Source organism: Dama dama, chromosome 30, assembly GCF_033118175.1.
Source record: "Dama dama isolate Ldn47 chromosome 30, ASM3311817v1, whole genome shotgun sequence".
Taxonomy (NCBI): domain Eukaryota; kingdom Metazoa; phylum Chordata; class Mammalia; order Artiodactyla; family Cervidae; genus Dama; species Dama dama.
This window is the reverse complement of record NC_083710.1, coordinates 41,236,734-41,258,346: the sequence shown is the minus strand read 5'-3', so window position 1 is coordinate 41,258,346 and position 21,613 is coordinate 41,236,734. Positions and strand designations below refer to the sequence as shown.

At 37.3% G+C, this 21,613-nt stretch overlaps 1 pseudogene; it reads left to right on the top strand.

Moving 5' to 3' along the window:
* The first annotated feature begins 885 nt into the window (after positions 1-885).
* LOC133049338 (leishmanolysin-like peptidase) lies at positions 886-4,234 on the top strand (annotated as a pseudogene).
* The last annotated feature ends 17,379 nt before the right edge of the window (positions 4,235-21,613 follow it).

Sequence of the window (21,613 nt, the reverse complement as noted above, 5' to 3'; positions counted from 1 at the left end):
GCTGGGACCAGAGACAAGGCTGGATCGCTCAGAGCTTTTGTGTAATAAAGTTTTATTAAAGTATAAAGGAGATAGAGAATGCTTCTGACAAAGGCATCAGAAGGGGGCAGAAAGAGTGTCCCCCTCCTAGCCTTTAGCTGTAAGTTATATAGTCACTCACAGTCTGTTAATGAAAAGAAAGGAATGTCTTAGAATTTAGAATGGCACCAGATAATTCATCCCAGGCCATAAAACGATTGACTTGAATCTTGTAGAAGGGCAGATTACCAACAAATAGTTTCATTTACATAGATTAGGGGAACAATATCTGAGTAAGTAGGTTAGGCCATTTGGCAGAATTTAGAGTCTGGGGTAAATGCATAGCACATTAACATAGCTTAAGACAAACATTTCCATAAGAAAAAGAAATGTATTTGCTAACTCAAGGTTTGAGAATAGTTAGCTTCAGGTGAAACTAGGTGTCAGGGCAACACAACATTTTAAGAGAAACCTCCTTTTAAATTTGTATAGAGAAGGAAAAAAATATCACTGGTTTGTTTCCTCCTGCCACTTAAGAGAGAGAAAAATGCCTGACACTTGTAGCCTATTTCCTCTGTTTAGAGACCCCTGGCCTTCCTGCCTGTTACCCTCTCAAGAGGTTGGCAGAGGATGAGATGGTTAAATAGTATCACCAACTCAATGAATATAAATTTGATCAAAGTCCAGGAAGACAGTGAAGGACAGTGGAGCCTGGCATGCTACAGTCCATGGGGTCACAAAGAGTCACAGGTAACTTAGCTACTGAACAACAACAAGTTTAGAGTACACTCTTAGTTAACATAAATTTACTCACATTTTGCTATCTTATGTTTTTATTAAAAAATATTGTTTGGGCTTGGCCTGAGGATGGCAGCTGAGTCAGGTAGAAGAGCAAGCTCCTTGGGTTCAGGCTGGGGCCCCAAGCAGGTGGCACTGGAGTGGCTCTTTATGGGTCCAAGGCATTTTACTCCTGTTGGGGAGCTCTAGACAATCACCACATCTATTCCTGTCTTCTTGCACAGTTCTCTCTGCTGGCACCATGCCTCTCTGATTCTGAGGTCATAAATAAGGTCCATCTTAAATCATGTTGTAAACAGTGATGTTAATGAACATTTAACAAGTAAGACTAATCTATGATAAAAGTATTGAAGAGTTGCTTCCTGAGAAATGACAGTTTATAAAGAACAAATTTTTCTCACAAACTGTTTCCTATTCAGAGATGATTTTTCAGGTTCATAAACCTGCAGGCAGTATATTACTTAGTAGATAGACAATGCACAACAAACCAGTTTCAATACCTATGGAAGGAAAATGGTCACCATAGATGCTGTACTAAGGAATGTGCAGAGCATACAAATATGGACCCATCATCATGCCTGAGGAGAACCTCCAGCAACGCAGAGTCCACTCTGGGGATAAGTGCCCCTGTGGAGCCGTGGATGTGCCAAGTCAAGAGGGAGTCCAGGATGAAGATTTTGTTCTTTATGTAGGTGCTCTGGTTACTGAGAGGTGTCATCATGAGAACATCATTTCTTATTCAGCCTATTGTCAGCAGGAAGCACAAAATGGACAGGCCAATAGCAGGGTATGTTAACTTATGTCCAAATATGATCTCTACTCAGCCTCGGGAGCTTCTTGGAGTGCTGTCCATAGTGAAACATGAAATTATTCACGCTCTGGGTGTGAGACTGTCAAGACTAGCACCATGACAGGCGCCCTGAACTAGGAGTAAGTTTCAGTTTCTCCTGAGGGTAGGGTAATTATCTGCCCTCAACAGGCCACCAGAGAGGAGCTAATCAGTACGCACCCAGTAAACTTCCGAGAAGGTCCCCTGGAAAGTCCCGCGCATGCGAAAGTTTGTACCAATAAAATTGCTTTGCAAACATGTAACCAATCCTCTTGCGTCCACTACCCACTGCTTATGTTTGAAATCAAGCACCTTATAAATGTGCGTGGAAACCGGGGCTCGGGGCTCTCTGACTTTGCACCACTGCGTTGGTTGCAGCAGGGGCCCAGACTCGAGTCTGCAATAAATTTCCCTTCCTTTGCGTGTTGCATTGTCCTGGAGGTCTTCTCTTTTCCTGCTGGGGGATTCAGACAGCGGGCATAACACTGGGTTTCTCTGCTGGGCTATTCTACCACGATAAAGATGGAAATCCTCTAACTTCAAAATTTGCAGATGGTCTCCCACTTTTTAACTATAGTCTTGGATTATCTCAACGGAGTGATAAAGTAGTTCCAAAAGTGGAGAGATTATGGGACATTTATGATAATAAGCGAATTCTTCACACTGTCTATCTTATAGTAATGCATCGTGTTGTCAGTGAAGCACAGAAACAACTGTCAAATTCTGGAGGGAATGGAGCTTGAAAATCATGGTGGTATGGACACTGAGCTTAACCACTGGGAAAAGTGATTATTAGAAAATCAAGCAATGACTTGTTCTCATACTCAGAACCGAGTTCTCTCTCGAATCACTCTGGTTTTAATGGATGACATTGGCTGGTATAAAGTTAATTACAGAATAGCTGAGAAATTACACAGGGACCGAGGAGTGGGCTGTGACAGTGTCAGGAAGAGCTGTAAATTCTGGATTGACCAGCAGTGACAGGAGAGACAGATGCTGAACCCTTACTGTAACATACTCAGAAGTAATCTATTGCAATTAACTTGCAGGCAGGACCAGAAAACAATTGCAGTGTATAATTTGCAGAAGTTTCTGAAACCTCTGGCATAGGAGTACCAGTGCTTTGATGAACTCACTGGAGTACCTGCACAAGATCTGCCTTATTATGGTGGTTCAGCAGAAACTGCTGACTACTGCCCTTTCAGTAAGGAATTCAGTTTTTTTTGTTTGTTTTGTTTTGTTTTATTAGTTGGAGGCTAATTACTTCACAACATTACAGTGGGTTTTGTCATACATTAATATGAATCAGCCATGGATTTACACGTATTCACCATCCCGATCCCCCCTCCCACCCCCCTCTCCACCCGATTCCTCAGGGTCTTCCCAGTGCACCAGGCCTGAGCACTTGTCTCATGCATCCCACCTGGGCTGGTGATCTATTTCACCATAGACAGTATACATGCTGTTCTTTTGAAACATCCCACCCTCACCTTCTCCCACAGAGTTCAAAAGTCTGTTCTGTATTTCTGTGCCTCTTTTTCTGTTTTGCATATAGGGTTATCTTTACCATCTTTCTAAATTCCATATATATGTGTTAGTATGCTGTAATGTTCTTTATCTTTCTGGCTTACTTCACTCTGTATAAGGGGCTCCAGTTTCATCCATCTCATTAGGACTGGTTCAAATGAATTCTTTTTAACAGCTGAGTAATATTCCATGGTGTATATGTACCACAGCTTCCTTATCCATTCATCTGCTGATGGGCATCTAGGTTGCTTCCATGTCCTGGCTATTATAAACAGTGCTGCGATGAACATTGGGGTGCACGTGTCTCTTTCAGATCTGGTTTCCTCAGTGTGTATGCCCAGAAGTGGGATTGCTGGGTCATATGGCAGTTCTATTTCCAGTTTTTTAAGAAATCTCCACACTGTTTTCCATAGCGGCTGTACTAGTTTGCATTCCCACCAACAGTGTAAGAGGGTTCCCTTTTCTCCACACCCTCTCCAGCATTTATTGCTTGTAGACTTTTGGGTAGCAGCCATCCTGACTGGCGTGTAATGGTACCTCATTGTGGAAGGAAATCAGTTTTTATTTAAGTGGTGAATATCAGTGCAGGTCAGATCGTAGAGTACTGGAAAATCAACCAGACCTTTGAAAAAAAACTACGATGCTGAAATGTATGGACCTCATTCAGTTTGTCTAATTCAGAAATTAGCTTGTGTCATGGAAAAGTGTGAAAAGAAGCCAAGTTACTTGGACTGGGGTCATGGATGCTATCAGGTTTCTTGTTCTCTACAAGGTCTGAAGGTTTGGGTTCAGGATATTTCATATGTGTGTAGTTGGGCCAGGCAGGTCCTCCCTGTCAATCTTCAGATGAACGGCTGGATTCACCATGGAAATCTGCTCTGCCCATTCTGTTGGGACTTCTGTGAACTCTGTCCCCCTGAGACAGATTCTCCAGCTGCTAACCTGACTCAAGCACTACCCCCCCTGGATCTCTGTTCCCATTCTCCTAGCCTGGTGGTCACCCTCTGACTTCTGCTAGGCAATCTATTTCCTCTGTTGGCTGGATTTTTACTGTGCATATGACACTAGAAATGGAAAAGTGAATTCTCAAGACATTTCTTTGTGTCATGTGCCTCTGAACAAGGCTTGGTGAGTGCCAGCCTATGCAGATGGCAGAAGTGGCATTCCTGACTTTGGCTTGACCACAGTCAGATCTTGAAGCAGAGCTTCACAGCAGTCATTCCTCATCAGAAACTGAACACCCTCAAAGTTTAGAGAAGGAGGAGGAATTCCAAATCACCAAGTCTCTACTTTTCAGTATACATAACCATCTTGAAGTTTTCTTTTGAAGGTAGGATAATAGGGGAAAATTTGGGGGATTACATACCTCAGCATTTTCATTAACCTAAAGTAATGGGAAAGTTCATCACTGCTGCAATAATTTAAAAAACAGCTAATCATTGCAAGATTGTAAGTTGTGAACTCTGTCCTCAAAAATATAAATTGTCCTTTGACTTACAGAAAATAATTTAGGTTTTTATTTCTACATCAAATATTATACCTATTCTGAACTTAATGACTGCATATAGTATACCTAAATCATTTTTCTAAAGGGTTTGCTTTTAAATTTGTTTTTTCTAAATCTTATGATTTAACCTTTATCCAAACCAGCTATTTGGCAGTTTCCTGCTGAACCATTAAATGTTGGTAGCCCTATTCTAGCCATATCCATACTCACTGATCTTCAGATAGTAGCTTCCAGTTATATTCTCCATTAGTTTAATAGTGTCATGAAAACTGGGAAGCACAGAGAGAAAAATACTCTGCCCTGTGAAACACTGAAGACATGCAAATAGGAAAACCTGATTGTCTGTTTTTCAGATAATAGTTATGACAACTGCTATCCAAAAAGAATATAACTTTCCTTTTTGACCATGAAGATAAAAGGAAATTCTTGTATAGACAGGTATGCCGTTTTTTTTTTAAGTGGATTTAGAAATGGTTATAGAGGAATTCCTATAATCTGAAAATTATTTTATGTGTAAGAAGAAAAGATTTAAGTCAAAACAAAATGGTCTGAATTGACTACTAATGGAAAATTGTAGTTTTGGTGTAGGGCTTATCCAGTAGGTTCCACTTTATCACACAGTGTATGGCTTATTCAACAGAAGTCAGAGATTGCTTTTGCTTTAAAAGGAGTTAATATCTTTTAGCTCTTGTATTTGACACTCTTTCTGTCATCCATATTTTCTGGTCCTCAGAAGCATTCTGTTCTTGTACCAGAGCTGATCAAATCTACATAGTAATTCCAATGTGAAATTATTTCATAATGAATAATGCCCAGTTTTTCTTAAAAATTTCATAAGCAAAATTCAGTAGCAAACTTCATTAGGTCTAAAGCTAATGAAGTCCTCCGGCATTATAAACATAGCCCTTGAACAAATGTTCATTCATTTATTGGTTGGCCCTTTAGTTCAGCATACAGTTACTGAACACTCAGTTTAAGAAATTCTGCTAAGTGAACAAATAGCATAATTGCTAAGGAATAATTCCAATTTGCTATTTGTCACTGGAGTCAAACAGCAACTCCAGCATAAAGAAAAGCCATCTCTTTTTAAAAAAGGCAAACATTTAAATATTTATTTGCCTACAGTTTTAAATTGGAGGCAGTTGTCCTTGTGAAAAGCTGGGGATTTCTAGTATAGCCAACCTCAGCTGAAGAAAAACTAATAATAATCATATTTCTGCCTTTTTCTTGCATACTTTAAATCATGCAAATCAGAGAAAAATATAGAGAATGTTTTTAAAGAAAGTTATAAAAATATAAAATCATAGATGCAACAGTTAGAACAAGACATGGAACAATGGACTGGTTCAAAATTGGGAAAGGGGTATATCAAGGTTGTATATTATCACTCTGCCTATTTAACTTCTATTCAGAGTATGTCATGTGAAATGCCAGGCTGGATGAAGCACAAGCTGAAATCAAGACTGCTGGGAGAAATATCAATAACCTCAGATATGCAGATGACACCACCTTTATGGCAGAAAGTGAAGAGGAACTAAAGTGCCTCTTGATAAAGGGGAAAGAAGAGAGTGAAAAAGCTGGCTTAAAACTCAACATTCAAAAAACAAAGATCATGGCATCTAGTTCCAACATATCATGGCAAATAGATGGGGAAACAATAGAAAGAGGGACAGGCTTTATTTCTTGGACTTCAGGATCACCGCTGATGTTGACTACAGCCATGAAATTAAAAGATGCTTGCTCCTTGGAAGAAGAGCTATAATAAACTTAGACAGCATATTAAAAAGTAGAGACATCACTTTCCCAACAAAAGTCCACCTAGTCAAAGCTATGGTTTTTCTGGTAGTCATGTATGGATATAAGAGCTGGACTATAAAGAAGGCTGAGTGCTCAAGAATTGGTGCTTTCAAACAACTGAACTGAAATGTATATACCTAATGTGATAATGAATCATCCTGCAAAGTTGTATAAAGAATTTTACCAAAAATATTAGCTGTTAATAATATATTTGAGACTCACAGTGATAGATTCAATTATATTTCAACTATTGTGCAGTAATGCCATTCAGGTAGTATTATTTCTGAGCATGGTGCTTATTATATTTGAAATATATTTTTGCTTTATTTTTTATTGATATAATTATATTTGCACTATTGACTTTCTGAAGAAAATATTATAGATGACATTTTCTCTATCTACATTTGTTAAGCTTGAAGTCTGGTAGCCCACTGTTTTCTCTGTACAAATGTTGTTGTTGTTTAATTGCATAGTTATGTCTGACTCTTTGCAACCCCATGGACTGCAGCATACCAGGCTTCTCTGCCCCTCACTAGCTCCTGGAGCTCGCCCAAATTCATGTCCATTGAGTTGGTGATGCCATCCAACCACCTTGTCCTCTATTGTTCCCTTCTCCTCGTGCCTTCAATCTTTCCCTGCATTAGGGTCTTTTCTAAGGAGTCAACTCTTTGCATCAGGTGATCAAAGTACTGGAGTTTCAACTTCAGCATCTGCATCAATGCTTCCAATTAATACTTAGGATTGATTACCTTTAGGATTTACTGATTTAATCTCCTTGCAGTACAAGGGACTTTCAGGGGTCTTCTCCAATACCACATTTCAGAAGCATCAATTCTTCAGTGCTTAGCCTTCTTTATGGTCCAATTCTCACATCCATACATGACTACTGTAGAACCTAAAAAAGTATAATGCTAAGAAATCATAATTTTAAGAGTTTTTGAGGGTTAAAGAAATATTGTTTGGAAAATTATACCAAATTTACTGATTGAAACATAAATTTATAAATGATTGTTTATTAGCCAATTGTAAAGCAGTAAATAAAATTTTTAACTTTACATAATGTATTTAATAGTATGTGTTCTACTATTTAAATAATACTATTGGTTAAATTAATAATCAAGAAAGCATTTGATGTATGTTGTGAAGGGTGTAGTTAATGGATTAAAACAATTTTTGGTCTTAAACTCATTTAATAATTAAATTTCAACATTTTTATATCCAGGGCCAGAGACTGAGAAGCCTTCAATCAGATTTTTTTTTTCTACGTCTGTGGACTTTCTTTTCTTCTAAAAATTTGAGAAACCTATGGAATCTTTGATAATTTTCTATGAGAAAAAAATAAAGCTAACAAAAAAAAAAGAAAAATGCTGATATCTATTCCCTATACATAGTTTGAACTTTAAATTATTTGTTACCAACAAGGCTTTCAATTCTATTTTGACCACACACCATGTATAAACTGTTCTGCATTCAATAAATTGTCTTACTAAACTAAAATTCTAACTAGCATTTTTTTTCCCTGAAAAGATCTTTCCTGTATACATTTGTAATTTTTATAAACTCAGTATGAATCCTTTAAATGAAAAAGCTCAAACACATGCATGTGTATTATATATCAAACACCTGCAGATTTTTGCATTTGTCATTGAAAATTGAATGTTTCTTTTGTAAAGCTTCATGACAAATGAGCCATTAATTGTATCATGCTCCATGAATTCTGGACTCCATTTAGAAGATGCCCAGGCCCCTGTAAGTAAACAAAAATGAAAAGCATAAAAAATGTTATAAGAAGATTGTCTGGTTATAAGAAGATTGTCTAATCTTAGCATTAAATTTTGTTAACATTAAGTTTCATAAATAATAGTTTATTTATAAAATTTAGTACTCAAAATGACTATAAATTAGCAGTATATTTCCCTCTTTTTAAATATGAGTAATATAGATAGAAATTATGAAAGCATATGCATAGTAATTCACTACTCTGTGTTATTTGCCATGACAACGCTATATGTAGCTGTCACATAGCTTATGCAAATAGCAGTGTTTACTTAATAGTACGTAAGTTCATCCAATTAAATTACAGATAACACTGAGAAAATACTTTGGGCACGTAATTTCAAGCTTTACTTAGAATAAAGCTGTGTCACATGCTTGTCTCCCTCAAATATGATATTTTGACTTTCTCTTATCAGAATACTTTTCTTCTTATAATCAGCGTGCTTTGAGATACCTATCTGATTTTTAGCTAGTGTATCTTATCTGGAAATAATTACTTAATTTTCAGGATTTTTTTTTTTTAAGTCAAGTGTAATTAAGTCACAAATCTCATAACTTAAATCATTTTTTAAACATAATATTACAGTGAGGTAGAAATTGCTAGGTAGTCAGTGTAGGACACTGAGATTTTGGTCTTGTTTTTAATAAACATCTAGCTCCATTAGCCTAAATCTATATCCTTTGTCTAGAATGCCTGAGATGTATCTTTGGTCTGATAAATTATCTGCACTCAGATCCAGGGAACGGCACTATCTAGCTTCTGTTACATATTCCTGAGGGAAAAAACAACTGAAGATCATTAATCTTAAACTCATGCATCTGGTCCATTGTAAAATAGCCAAGGGCATGAAAAAGTGTGGCAACTTAATCCAGGTTTCAAGAGAAGCCATAAAGATTTTAAGTTAAACATTTTGACCTTTAAACAGATTGGTGAAAAATGATGTATTTAAGGACAGGAGACATCTAAAAATGTACAGATAAGGATATAAAACTGCTGTAAAGGGGGACTCTTTACCCTTTTTCAGTGTCTGTGCTGAGAGCTTTGTACTTTCCTTCTTGTTAATAAATCCTATTTATTTGCTACCATGAGTGTTTGTGTGTTCATGAAGTTCATTCTTTGGCTGCATGAACAAGAACTCAAATTGCCATTTGAATAGCAATGAAAAATTTTAAAACATGAGAAAAAAATTATTTTGTTTATAATTATATTAGAATAAGGTAATTACATCTTTTTAGATTTTATTTTGTTTTCTAATTTTTTTTTGTTTTTTAAATTTTGTTCATCATAAAAATGCTATTTTTATGTCACTGCAAAATTTTAATATTGCTTATACTTAAATGTTCTGTCATGTCATTATTTTAAGCTGGAATTTTCAGAAGTTGTTACACACCTAAGATTTCTAGGCATCTTCCTGTACTTAGATATCCTGGCTTCCTGTTTTGTCATGTGTTCTAAGAGTAATATTACTGGCTCAGAGGTAAAACTGACCCAATCCAACATATCAATGTTATTACTTAAGATTAGCCATTTATACAAAATTTGTATGCTTAATACTACTCATCAATAATGGTTTGTTTCTTTGTGCTGTCAGGACCCAAAATAATATTATTTATCTGATATAAGAGATTATTATCTTATTTGGATTTATTTCAACTGTTTCCTGCTTCAAAATCTAGTCATTGTGCACATTTAATAAAAAATAGTTTTGTTGAAAAAAAAAGTCCTAAGTACTTCATATCTATACACACAAGGAGTAAAAGAAAATGCATGGCTAGTAAGCAATCATGGAAAAAATCTATCATATACTAGAAATCCAAAATAATATTCTCCTAAATATAAAATGTAGAAGTCTAGATTAAAAAAAAAATCTTCCATGAATGAAAACATTCTGCTTCAATAGAGATAATCTACCTTGGAAAGAAGTGAGAAGAGTGTTTGGCTGATTCACAGAAATAACTTCAAATTCAGATAATATGAAGCTATTTTAATCTGAGAAGAATTTGTGAGATGAGTCAGCAGCATTAAGATTATGCAAAAAATATAAACAGAATACAGAGTTGGATATTAGGTTATCTCAGTTGTTACTGTAGAAATGTAGATAAATAAGAAAATATAATGAAAAATAAATAAGACAGGATTAACTACCTCTACCAAAAATATTAGATGTGTTATATCTTCAGAAAATAATTTAAAAAGTGAAGTACTAACATAAGAAAAGATCAAATTATGACACTGACTTGAAAACTCAATAGATTTATATCATATTCAAGAATTACATTAAATAAATTATTATTGATCAATGAAGAGCCAAAGAGCTATTGAGTAAATTAGACTTTTATAATCTAAGTACTCTCAAATTAAAACCATGTTACACAGGTCAACAATATAAGAAACAGATAATTCAAAAAATATTTTGAATAATTAATTAAAAGTGTGAAGGACAATGTGAAATATGTCAGCAAGATGATGGAAAAGAAAGCCATAGACCTTCCTTCTTATGATGGGAACACCAGTTCAACAATACACAGACCAATTTCCTTTGTGAGCAGTCTAGGTTCCATTTAAATGATACCTGCACCACTGATAAGTTTGAAATCAGCTACATTCGTAGGCAAATCTGAGGGACTCTCACCATAGTCCCTCCCTCTGGCACAGTATGATATGATCAAGAAGATCAAGCCACTTTTTGAAGAAGTAAAGAGAACATTGGGCAATAGTTCCAATGTTCTGACTTATGATAGAGTTCAGTTCAGTTCAGTTGCTCATTTGTGTACAACTCTTTGTAACCCCAGGGACTGCAGCATGCTAGGCCTCCCTGTCCATCACCAACTTCCGGAGTTTACTCAAACTCATGTCCATTGAGTCGGTGATACCATATAACCATCGTATCCTCTGTGGTCCCCTTCTCCCACCTTCAATCTTTCCCAGCATGAGGGTCTTTTCCAATCAGTCAGTTCTTCACATCAGGTGGCCAAAGTATTGGAATTTCAGCTTCAGCATCAGTCCTTCAATGAATATTCGGGACTGATTTCCTTTAGAATGGACTAGTTGGATCTCCTTGCTGACCAAGGGACTCTCAAGAGTCTTCTCCAACATCACAGTTCAAAAGCATCAATTCTTCAGCGCTCAGCTTTCTTTATAGTCCAACTCTCACATCCATACATGACTACTGGAAGGCTGCATAAAGGACTGGTTTGTATCCCATACACACACCTCAGAGCACTGCCCTACCATAGATGCCTGGGGACCACTGAGAACAAAAGACAGTTGGCCACATGTTGCTGTCCCATAGCCTCTGCACTTTGACAGAGATAGGTTAAGACAACTCAGAGACTGCTCCAAGGAGGGAAAAAGAAAAGACTGTAGCATGTATCCAGTGCTTTGGATTTATGAGGAATGCCTGAGGAACCAGTTCCATGTATCCTGATTTAGGGTGCTGAAGGTGCCTGACATATTCTAATATGTCGAGGCCACTGAGAACAAATTATAAGTTGAGCAGCAAGCTTATAAAATGAGAAACACAGTAAAGCGTATTTTATGTAATTTAATCTTAATCAAACTTCTTTCTGCTCTTAGTTAGATTCAGTTCAGTTCAGTCGCTCAGTCATGTCTGGCTCTTTGCCACCCCATGAATCACAGCTCGCCAGGCCTCCCTGTCCATCACCAACTCCCGGAGTTTACTCAAACTCATGTCCATCGAGTCGGTGATGCCATCCAGCCATCTCATCCTCTGTCGTCCCCTTCTCCTCCTGCCCCCAATACCTCCCAGCATCGGGGCCTTTTCCAATGAGTCAACTCTGCGCATGAGGTGGCCAAAGCACTGGAGTTTCAGCTTCAGCATCAGTCCTTCCAATGAACACCCAGGACTGATCTCCTTCAGGATGGACTGGTTGGATCTCCTTGCAGTCCAAGTGCTCTCAAGAGTCTTCTCCAATACCACAGTTCAAAGGCATCAATTTTTTAGTGCTCAGTTTTCTTCACAGTCCAACTCTCACATCCATACATGACCACTGGAGAAACCATAGCCTTGACAAGACTTTAGATGCCTTTAAAAAATTCATTATTCTTCCAAGTAGTTTCAAAATCTTGATAGACAAGCATATGCCCAAATAGGGGGAAAGTAAAATAAAATGAAATAAGAATATAAGTATATATGTATATATATATATATATATGTATATATATATATGTATATATATATATGTATATATATATATGTATATATATATGTATATATATACAGGATTTAAAATAATATATGCTCAACATAATAGTAGAAGTTGTAAAACATATTTGCAAATTCCTTGACATAATGCTTATTAAGAAATCAGGTTTACTTCCCTTATTATTGAATTTACTAAGTTGTTTGCAGTTTACTGAGTTGTTTCTGCCACAGTAGAAAGTGGTAAAACTTGTAATCTGTGATTTCCCATCATGCTCTTTGGATACTTACTTTGGAAGAAGTCGTCAATATGTAAGAAATCTGAACAATCTGAACACCTTGAGATTCTCAGCCTGAGGAGACCAAAATTTGACACCTAGATTCCCAGCCCCAGAAAAGCTCTCAGTAGCCCCTATCAACTGGGGGAGCCATAATGAATATCTGCAGTCCCAATCAACATCTGACTGCAACAATATAAAAATTCTTAAGTAGAAATGAGTCAATTGAGCCATTTATGAAATCTGAACCAAAATACAATGAGTATTTGAAGATGTTAAATGTGGGAGTAATTCATCATACAACAATAACAGGGACAAAATATTTTCACATAGGTGTTAATGTATTTGATCAATATGTGTACAACAATATTCAAAGGCCTACAACATCCAAAAGTAATGATGGGTAATCAGATATTCATTAACTAAGATATTCAATTATAATTTTTATTAAATCAATGATAACCGTTACAGAATATGTTTGTTTTTCTGTTGTTTGATTAAATATATATATGTGCAACTGATTAGAATAGTCACAAATACAATAAAATTAGTCCTTCTTGTAAATTCCAGTTTAAGACTTTTATTACCATTCAGAGAATCAGTTTCTCCAATGGAAATCATTAATATTTAGGTTGGTGCAAATGTAATCGCAATTTTGAACCATGAATTTTAAATCATTATAATAGGTTGAAACACATCATTATTAATCAAAGTAGGAACCATTACAATCAGCACATTTTCATCAATGATAAATAAGTTTGTGTATTCCTGCAGCATAAAAATCCATGCTTCAGGATTCAATGAATTCTTAGAAAGCATTTTCTGCTTCCTGCTGATTGTGGAAGAATTTTCTCTGAAAAAAGTTGTTGAGATGCTTGAAGAAGTGGTAGTCAGTTAGTGAGAGGTAAGGTGATTATGATGGGTGAGGCAAAACTTTGTAGCCCAATTCATTCAACTTTTGAAGTGTTGATTGTGTGATATGTGGCCAGGTGTTATTGTGCAGAATTGGGCCCATTCTGTTGACAAGTGCTGACTGCAGTTGTTGAGTATTTCAGTGCATCTCATTGATTTGTTGAGCACACTTCTCAGATGTAATGATTTTGCCAGGATTGAGAAAGTTGTGGGCTTCCCTTGTCGCTCAGCTGGTAAAGAATCTTTCTTCAATAACAGAGACTCGTGTTCGATCCCTGTGTTGGGAAGATCCCTTGGGGAAGGGAAAGGCTCCCTACTCCAGTATTCTGGGCTGGAGAATTCAATGGACTGTATAGTTCGTGGAGTCATAAAGAGTCGGACATAACTGAGCAACTTTCATCTCACTTCAGAAAGTTGTAGTGGATCATACCAGCAACAGATCACCAAACAGGGACCATGACCTTTTCTGTTGGAAGTTTGACTCTGGGAAGTGATTTAGAGCTTCTTCCTGGTACAGCCACTTGGTTGATCATTGCCAATTGTTGTACAAAATCCATTTTTTATCACACATCACAATCCAATCACGGAATGGTTCACTGTTGTTGCAGTGACTTTTTTGACTTGAGGTCAATGCAATGAGGATCCCACTTATTGAGCTTTTTCACCTTTCCATTTTGCTTCAAATGCTGAATGACCATAGAATAGTCTCTGGTGAGTTCTTCCACAACTTCTAGTGTAGTAGTAAGAGGATCAGCTTCAAAGTACCTCTCAACTGGTTGTTGTCAAATTCCAAAGGCCAGTCACCGTGCTCCTCATCATCAAGGCACTTGCTTTCTTTGCAAAAGTTCTTGAATCACCATTGCACTGTAAATCTATTAGAAGTTCCTAGACTAAATGCTTTATTGATGTTGTAAGTCAACTCCACTGCTTTCTCACCCTTTTTGAATGCTGATAAGATAATTGCTAGAATTGGCTTTTTATCTAAAATCACTTCCCTCATCAAAACTAAATATAAAATAAAAAGCACATAGTAAGACATTACTTAATAAGAAAATATTAAAAAGAAGTGGCAAGAATACACAGAAGAACTATAGCAAAAAGATCTTCATGACCCAGATAACCACAATGTGTAATCACCAACCTAGAACCAGACATTCTGGAATCTGAAGTCAAGTGGGTCTTAGGGAACATCACTATGAACAAAGTTAGTGGAGGTGATGCAATTCCAGTTGAGCTATTTCAAATCCTAAAAGATGATGCTGTGAAAGTGCTGCACTCAATATGCCAGAAAATTTGGAAAACAGCAGTGACCACAGGACTGGAAAAGGTCAGTTTTCATTCCAGTCTCAAAGAAAGGCAATGCCAAAAGTGTTCAAACTACCACACAATTGCACTCATCTCACACACTAGCAAAATAATGCTCAAAATTCTCCATGCTAGGCTTCTGTAGTACATGAAACATGAATTCAGGTGTTCAAACTGAATTTCAAAAAGGCAGAGGAACCAGAGGTCAAATTGCCAAAATCAGTGGGATCATTGAAAAAGCAAGATAGTTCCAGAAAAAAATATCTTCTTCTGCTTTATCAACTATGCCAAAGCCTTTGACTGTGTGGATCACAACAAAGTGTGGAAAATTCTTAAATAAATGGGAATACCAGACCACCTTACTTTCCTTGTGAGAAGTCTGTATGCAGGTCAAGAACCAACAGTTAGAATTCGACATGGAAAAAGAGACTGGTTCCAAATAGGGAAAGGAGTAGGCCAAAGCTATATATTGTCACCCTGCTTATTTAACTTATATGCAGTGTACATCATGCCAAAAGCACAAACTGGAATCCAGACTGTCAGGAGAAATATCAATAACCTCAGATATGCAGATGATACCACCCTTATGGCAGAAAGTGAAGAGGCACTAAAGAACCTCTTGATGAAAGTGAATGAGGAAAGTGAAAAAGTTGGCTTAAAACTGAACATTCAAAAATCTAAGGTCATGACATCTGGTCCCATCATTTCATGGCAAATAGATGGGAAAACAATGGAGACAGTAACAGACTTTATTTTGGGTGGCACCAAAATCACTGCAGATGGTGACTGCAGCCATGAAATTAAAAGAAAAGCTCCTTTGTAGAAAACTTATGTCAAAACTATACAGCATATTAAAAAGCAGAGACATTAATTTTGCCTACAAAGGTCCGTCTAGTCCAAGCTATGGTTTTTCCAGTAGTCATGTATGGATGTGAGTGTTGGAATATAAAAATAGCTGAGAACTGATGAACTGATGTTTTTGAACCTTGGTGTTGGAGAGGACTCCTGAGAGTCCCGTGGACTACAAGGAAACCAACCAGCTAATCCTAAAGAAAATAAATCCTGAATATTCATTGGAAGGATTGGTCCTGAATCTGAAGCTCCAATACTTTGGCCACCTGATGGGAAGCACTAACTCATTGGAAAAGACCCTGAAGCTGGGAAAGTTTGAAGCCAGGAGAAGAAGGGGATGACAGAGGATGAGATGGTTGAATGGCATCACCACCTCAATGGACATGAGCTTGAGCAAATTCCAGTAGTTGGTGATGAGCAGGGAAGCCTTGCATGCTGCAGTCCGTGGGATTGCAGAGTCGGACATGACTGAGCTACTGACTGAACTGAATAAAACATTAGGAAAAAAAAATTAAGTGAGACATGCATTAAAATGATGTATAACATAACCACATCTAGGAATATATTCCAATATCAAATGGCACAGTTCAACAATGCAAAACCACAATTACTTTCACACCTACTTAATACTTATCACAAGGATTAAAGTTATGTATGTGAACCATAACAGTTTAACTACTATATAGACTATATATTCCATAAATGATAATTATTACTTATAATAATAAAATAATGCATATTCTTATGAATTATAAAGCTGAAAAACAATACTGAATCAGCTCATCATTATATTTTAATAGTATTTTCAATTTATTCAGTAAATGGCAACATTTTGGGTAAGAAAACTAGCAATTTATTAATAGTTCTATATGAAATGGATTATTTTTTGCATTAAACAGTTGATCTATACAATTTTAAATTATTTTTCAAAGCCATTAAATTTTTGTTAAATTTTGTCTAGTTTTCTTGTCTTCCTTTTACATGGACAGCTGCCAATTTGAACCCTGACATTAGTGATTCTCTAATGAGGTACGAGAGCTTTATCGAATGAAATTAAAGCAAACAAAAATTTTAACAAAGCTGGTTAATAATTCTTTCAAGTTTTACAGTGCTTGCTAGCTACTTACTAGTTTTTATTTAAGAAACTTAAAAATGAACTTTCTAAAAGTAGTTCTTATATTTACTCTTTTATTTAAGTAACTTTGTAAAGGAACATTTCCTGTAATTTTTCTGTTAATATAGGTTAACTTCCCTGTAGAGTGAAACAAAATGCACAACCTATAATTTGAGAACTATATTTAATTTGATGGAGTATCTGAGGACTTAAATCTGATACACAGGATTCTCAGTTCTGAAATACTCTGGGCTGTTTGATATGCACCTTAACTATTTAGGCCCAATATACTGCTTTACTCCATCCTGAATCCCTTCAGGGTGCATACTTGGGGGTTATTGCAATGGCTGGGGGCTTGTCAACAGACAGTACTTGTCTCTATCCTGAGATCCCTCAAATCTCATGGTCCAGTGTGGCTGTAATGTTTCAATGGCTGCAGCATCCTTTCTTGACTGATATGGATAGCAACATTTTTTTCATTCATGATCCTTAGAGGAACATGTACATCCATATGACACTTTGATCTAGATTTAGTTAACAAACCAAATCCACATTATAAATTATGCATGTATTCTTAAGAATCTCTAACAGCTATTTGGAAAATGAATTGCATATTTTTTCAAGTAAATGTAATTTTTAGCTTTTTATTTTCCAACTTCTAAACAAGTACCTCTGCTTCTGAATTTATGTGAGTAAAGTTTATTTTTATGCTGCCTATCTATGTTTATCCACTTCAGAGTAAAGATATTCTGTTATGAAAATCTATTTATATCATGTTTTGGCACCTATCTATAGTAATTATTATACTGTGGGCTTCCAAGCTGACTCAGTGGTAAAGAATATGCCTCCCAATGCAGGAGCTGCAAGAATAACAGGTTCAAACCCTGGATTGGGAAGATCCTCAGGAATAGGAAATAGCAACCAACCCAATATTCTTGTTTGGGAAATTTCATGCAAAGTAAAGCCTGGCAGGCTACAGCCCATGGGGTTTCAAAGAGTTGACATGGCTGAGCAACTGAACATGTACCCATGATTATTACATTAATCATTTTCCTCTGCATGTAGGCCAAGAAGCAATGGTTAGAACAGGACATGGAACAACAAACAGGTTCAAAATTGGGAAAGAAGTACATCATAACTATATATTGTTGCCCTACTTTTTTAACTTCTAGGCAGAGTACATCATTTGAAATGCCACACTGGATGAAGCACAAGTTGGAGTCAAGATTGCTGAGAGGAATATAAATAACCTCAGATATACAGATGACACCAACATAATGGCAGAAAGTGAAGAGGAATTAAAGAGCCTCTTGATGAAGGTGAAAGAGGAGAGTGAAAAAGCTGGCTTAAAACTTAACATACAAAAAATGAAGATCATAGCATCTAGTCCCAGCACTGCATGTCAAACAGATGCAGAGACAGTGGAAACTGTGATAGACTTTTTATTTTATTGGCCTCCAAAATCACTGTAGATGGAGGTTGCAGCCATGAAATTAAAAGACACCTGCTCCTTGATAGAAAAGTTATGAAAAACTTAGACAGCATTTTAAAAAGCAGAGACATTACTTTTCCTTAAAAAAGGTCCGTATAGTCAAAGCTATGGTTTTTCCAGTAGCCGTGCATGCATGTGAGAGTTGGACCATAAATAAGGCTGAGTGATAAAGAATTGATGCCTTCGAATGGTGGTGTTGGAGAAGACTCTTGAGAGTCCCTGGGACAGCAAGGAGATCCAACCAGTCAATCCTAAAGAAAATCAAACCTGAATATTCATTGAAGGACTGACGCTGAAGCTGAAACTCCAGTATTTCACCACCTAATGCAAACAGCTGAATAATTGGACAAGACCTGATGCTGGAAATGATTAAAGGCAAGAGGAGAAGAGGATGATAGAGGATGAGATGGTTGGATGGCATCACTGGCTAAATGGACATGAGTTTGAGCAAACTATAGGAGATTGTGGGGGAAGGAAAGCCTCGCGTGCTGCAGTTCATGGAGTTGCAAAATGTTGGACATGATGGAACAGGAACATTTTTTCCCACAATTATCTTTATTTAAAAAGGGTGTAATAATATTTACTTTGTAAGATTATGGTAAATATGAAAATAATTAAGCTCTTTAAAATACTTAAAGCAATAACTGATAAAACATGTGAACACTTTAAAAATCAGGCTCCGATTAGTATTAGAAAAATGTGTGTGTGTGTGTGCGTGCACACTTAGTTACTCAGTTGTTTCTACTTTTTGTTACTTTTTGGACTTGTAGCCCTCCAGGCTCCTCTGTCCATAGGATTATGCAGGCAAGAATACTGGAGTGGGCTGCCATTTCCTACTCCAGGGGATCTTCCCAATCCAGGGATCAAACCTGCATCTCCTTAATGCAGGTGGATTCTTTACCCGCTCAGCCACTGGGGAAGCCTGCATAAGTGTGTTTGTGTGTGTGTGTGTGTGCTCAGTCTTGTCTGACTTTTTGTGACCCCACCAATGTCCTCTGTCCATGGGATTCTCTAGGCAAGAAGCTAGAGTGGGTTGTCATTTCCTCCTCCATGTGATCTTCCTGACCCAGGAATTGAACCCACATCTCCTGCATCTCCTGCATTGGTAGGCAGATTCTTTACCACTGAGCCACTTGAGAAGTAATGTGTGTGTGTGTGTGCATGCGCACACACACACACACACACATATATGTATGTATATATATATATATAAGTGAATTTCAATTTCACACATAATTATTTATCTATGTCATATATATTACAGGATTTTGGAATTAAATCTCCATTTTATTTATTTATTTTTTTTACCCCACCGTGCCTCTTGTGTGACCTTAGTTCCCTGACCAGGGATTATACCTGGGCCCCTGCCAGTGAAAGAGCAGAGTCCTAGGCACTGGAAAGTCAGGGAATTCCCTAATACCCCATTTTAATATTTTGTGTGTTTGTGTGTGTGTGTGTATACATTCATCTCCATATGTACTCAAATATGGTCACTTTATGTGTATTACATTACACAGTGAAAACCACTCAGTTGTGTCTGACTCTTTGTGACCCTGTATAGTCCATGGAATTCTCCAGGCCAGAATACTGGAGTGGGTATCTGTTCCATTTACCAGGGATTCTTCCCAACCCAGGGGCAGAATCCAGTTCTCCCTTATTACAGGTGGATTCTTTACCAGCTGAGCCACCAGAAAAGCCTAAGAATACAGGAGTAGGTAGCCTATCCCTTCTCCAGTGGATCTTCCTGACCCATGAATTGAACCAGGGTCTCCTACATTACCATGGATTCTTTACCATCTGAGCTTCTAGGGAAACCAATCTGAACAACCTCAGATATGCAGATGGCACCATCCTTAATGGCAGAAAGGAAAGAGGAACTGAAGAGATGCTTGATGAAAGTGAAAGAGGAGAGTGAAAAAGCTGGGTTAACACTCAACATTCAAAAAACTAAGATCATGGCATCTGGTCCCATCACTTAATGCAAACAGATGGGGAACAGAGGAAACAGTGACAGGCTTTATTTTCTTGGGCTCGAGAATCACTACAGATGGTGACTACAGCCATGAAATTAAACAGCACTTGCTCTTTGGAAGAAAAGCTATGACCAACCTAGACAGCATATTAAAAAGCAGAGACATTACTTTGCCAACAAAGGTCTGTCTAGTCAAAGCTATGGTTTTTCCAGTCTTGAGAGTCCCTTTGACTTCAAGGAAACCAAAGCTGTCAATCCTAAAGGAAATCAACCCTGAATAATCATTGGAAGGACTGATGCTGAAGCTAAAGCACCAATACTTTGACCACCTGGTGGGATGCACTGACTCTTTGGAAAATACCCTGTTGCTAGGAATGATTGAAGGCAGAAGAGGATGACAGAGAATGGGATGGTTGGATGCATCATCTACTTTATGAACATGAGTTTGAGCAAGCTCCAGGAGTTGGTGATGAGCAGGGAAGCCTGGCATACTTCAGCTCATGGGTTACAAAGAGTCAGACACGGCTGAGCAACTGAACTGCGCTGAACTTTAGGTTACACAGACAGTATTTGTACTGTATGTAAAATATTATATATACATATACTGTATCTGTAATATCAATTATAAAAGTGAAAATGTAATTCACTCAAACGTGTCTGACTCTCTGTGACCCCATGGACTATAGCCCACCAGTCTTCTTCTCCATGAAATTCTCCAGACAAGAAAACTGTAGTTGGTAGCCATTCTTTTCTCCATGGGACCTTCCCGACCCAGGGATCAAACCCTGATCTCCATTGAAGGCAGATGTCATCTGAGCCACCAGGGAATCCCAATATTTATTTTAAATGCTATATATCAGTTCAGTTCAGTTGCTCAATCATGTCCAACTCTTTGTGACACCACAGACTGCAGAACGCCAGGCTTCCCTGTGCATCACCAACTCCCGAAGCTTGCTCAAACTTATGTTCGTCGTAGGTGGTGATGTCATCCAACCATTGCAAACTCTGTCACCCCCTTTTCCTCCTGCCTTCAGTCTTTCCCAGCATCAGTGTCTTTTCTAAGGAGTCAGTTCTTCACATCAGGTGGCCAAAGTACTGGAGCTTCAGCTTCAGCAACAGTCCTTTCAATGAACACTCAAAACTGATTTCTTTTAGGACTGACTGGTTGGATTTCCTTGCAGTTCAAGTGACTCTCAAGAGTCTTCTCCAATACCTCAGTTCAAAAGCATCAATTGTTCAGTGCTCAGTTTTCTTGATGGTCCAATTCTCACAT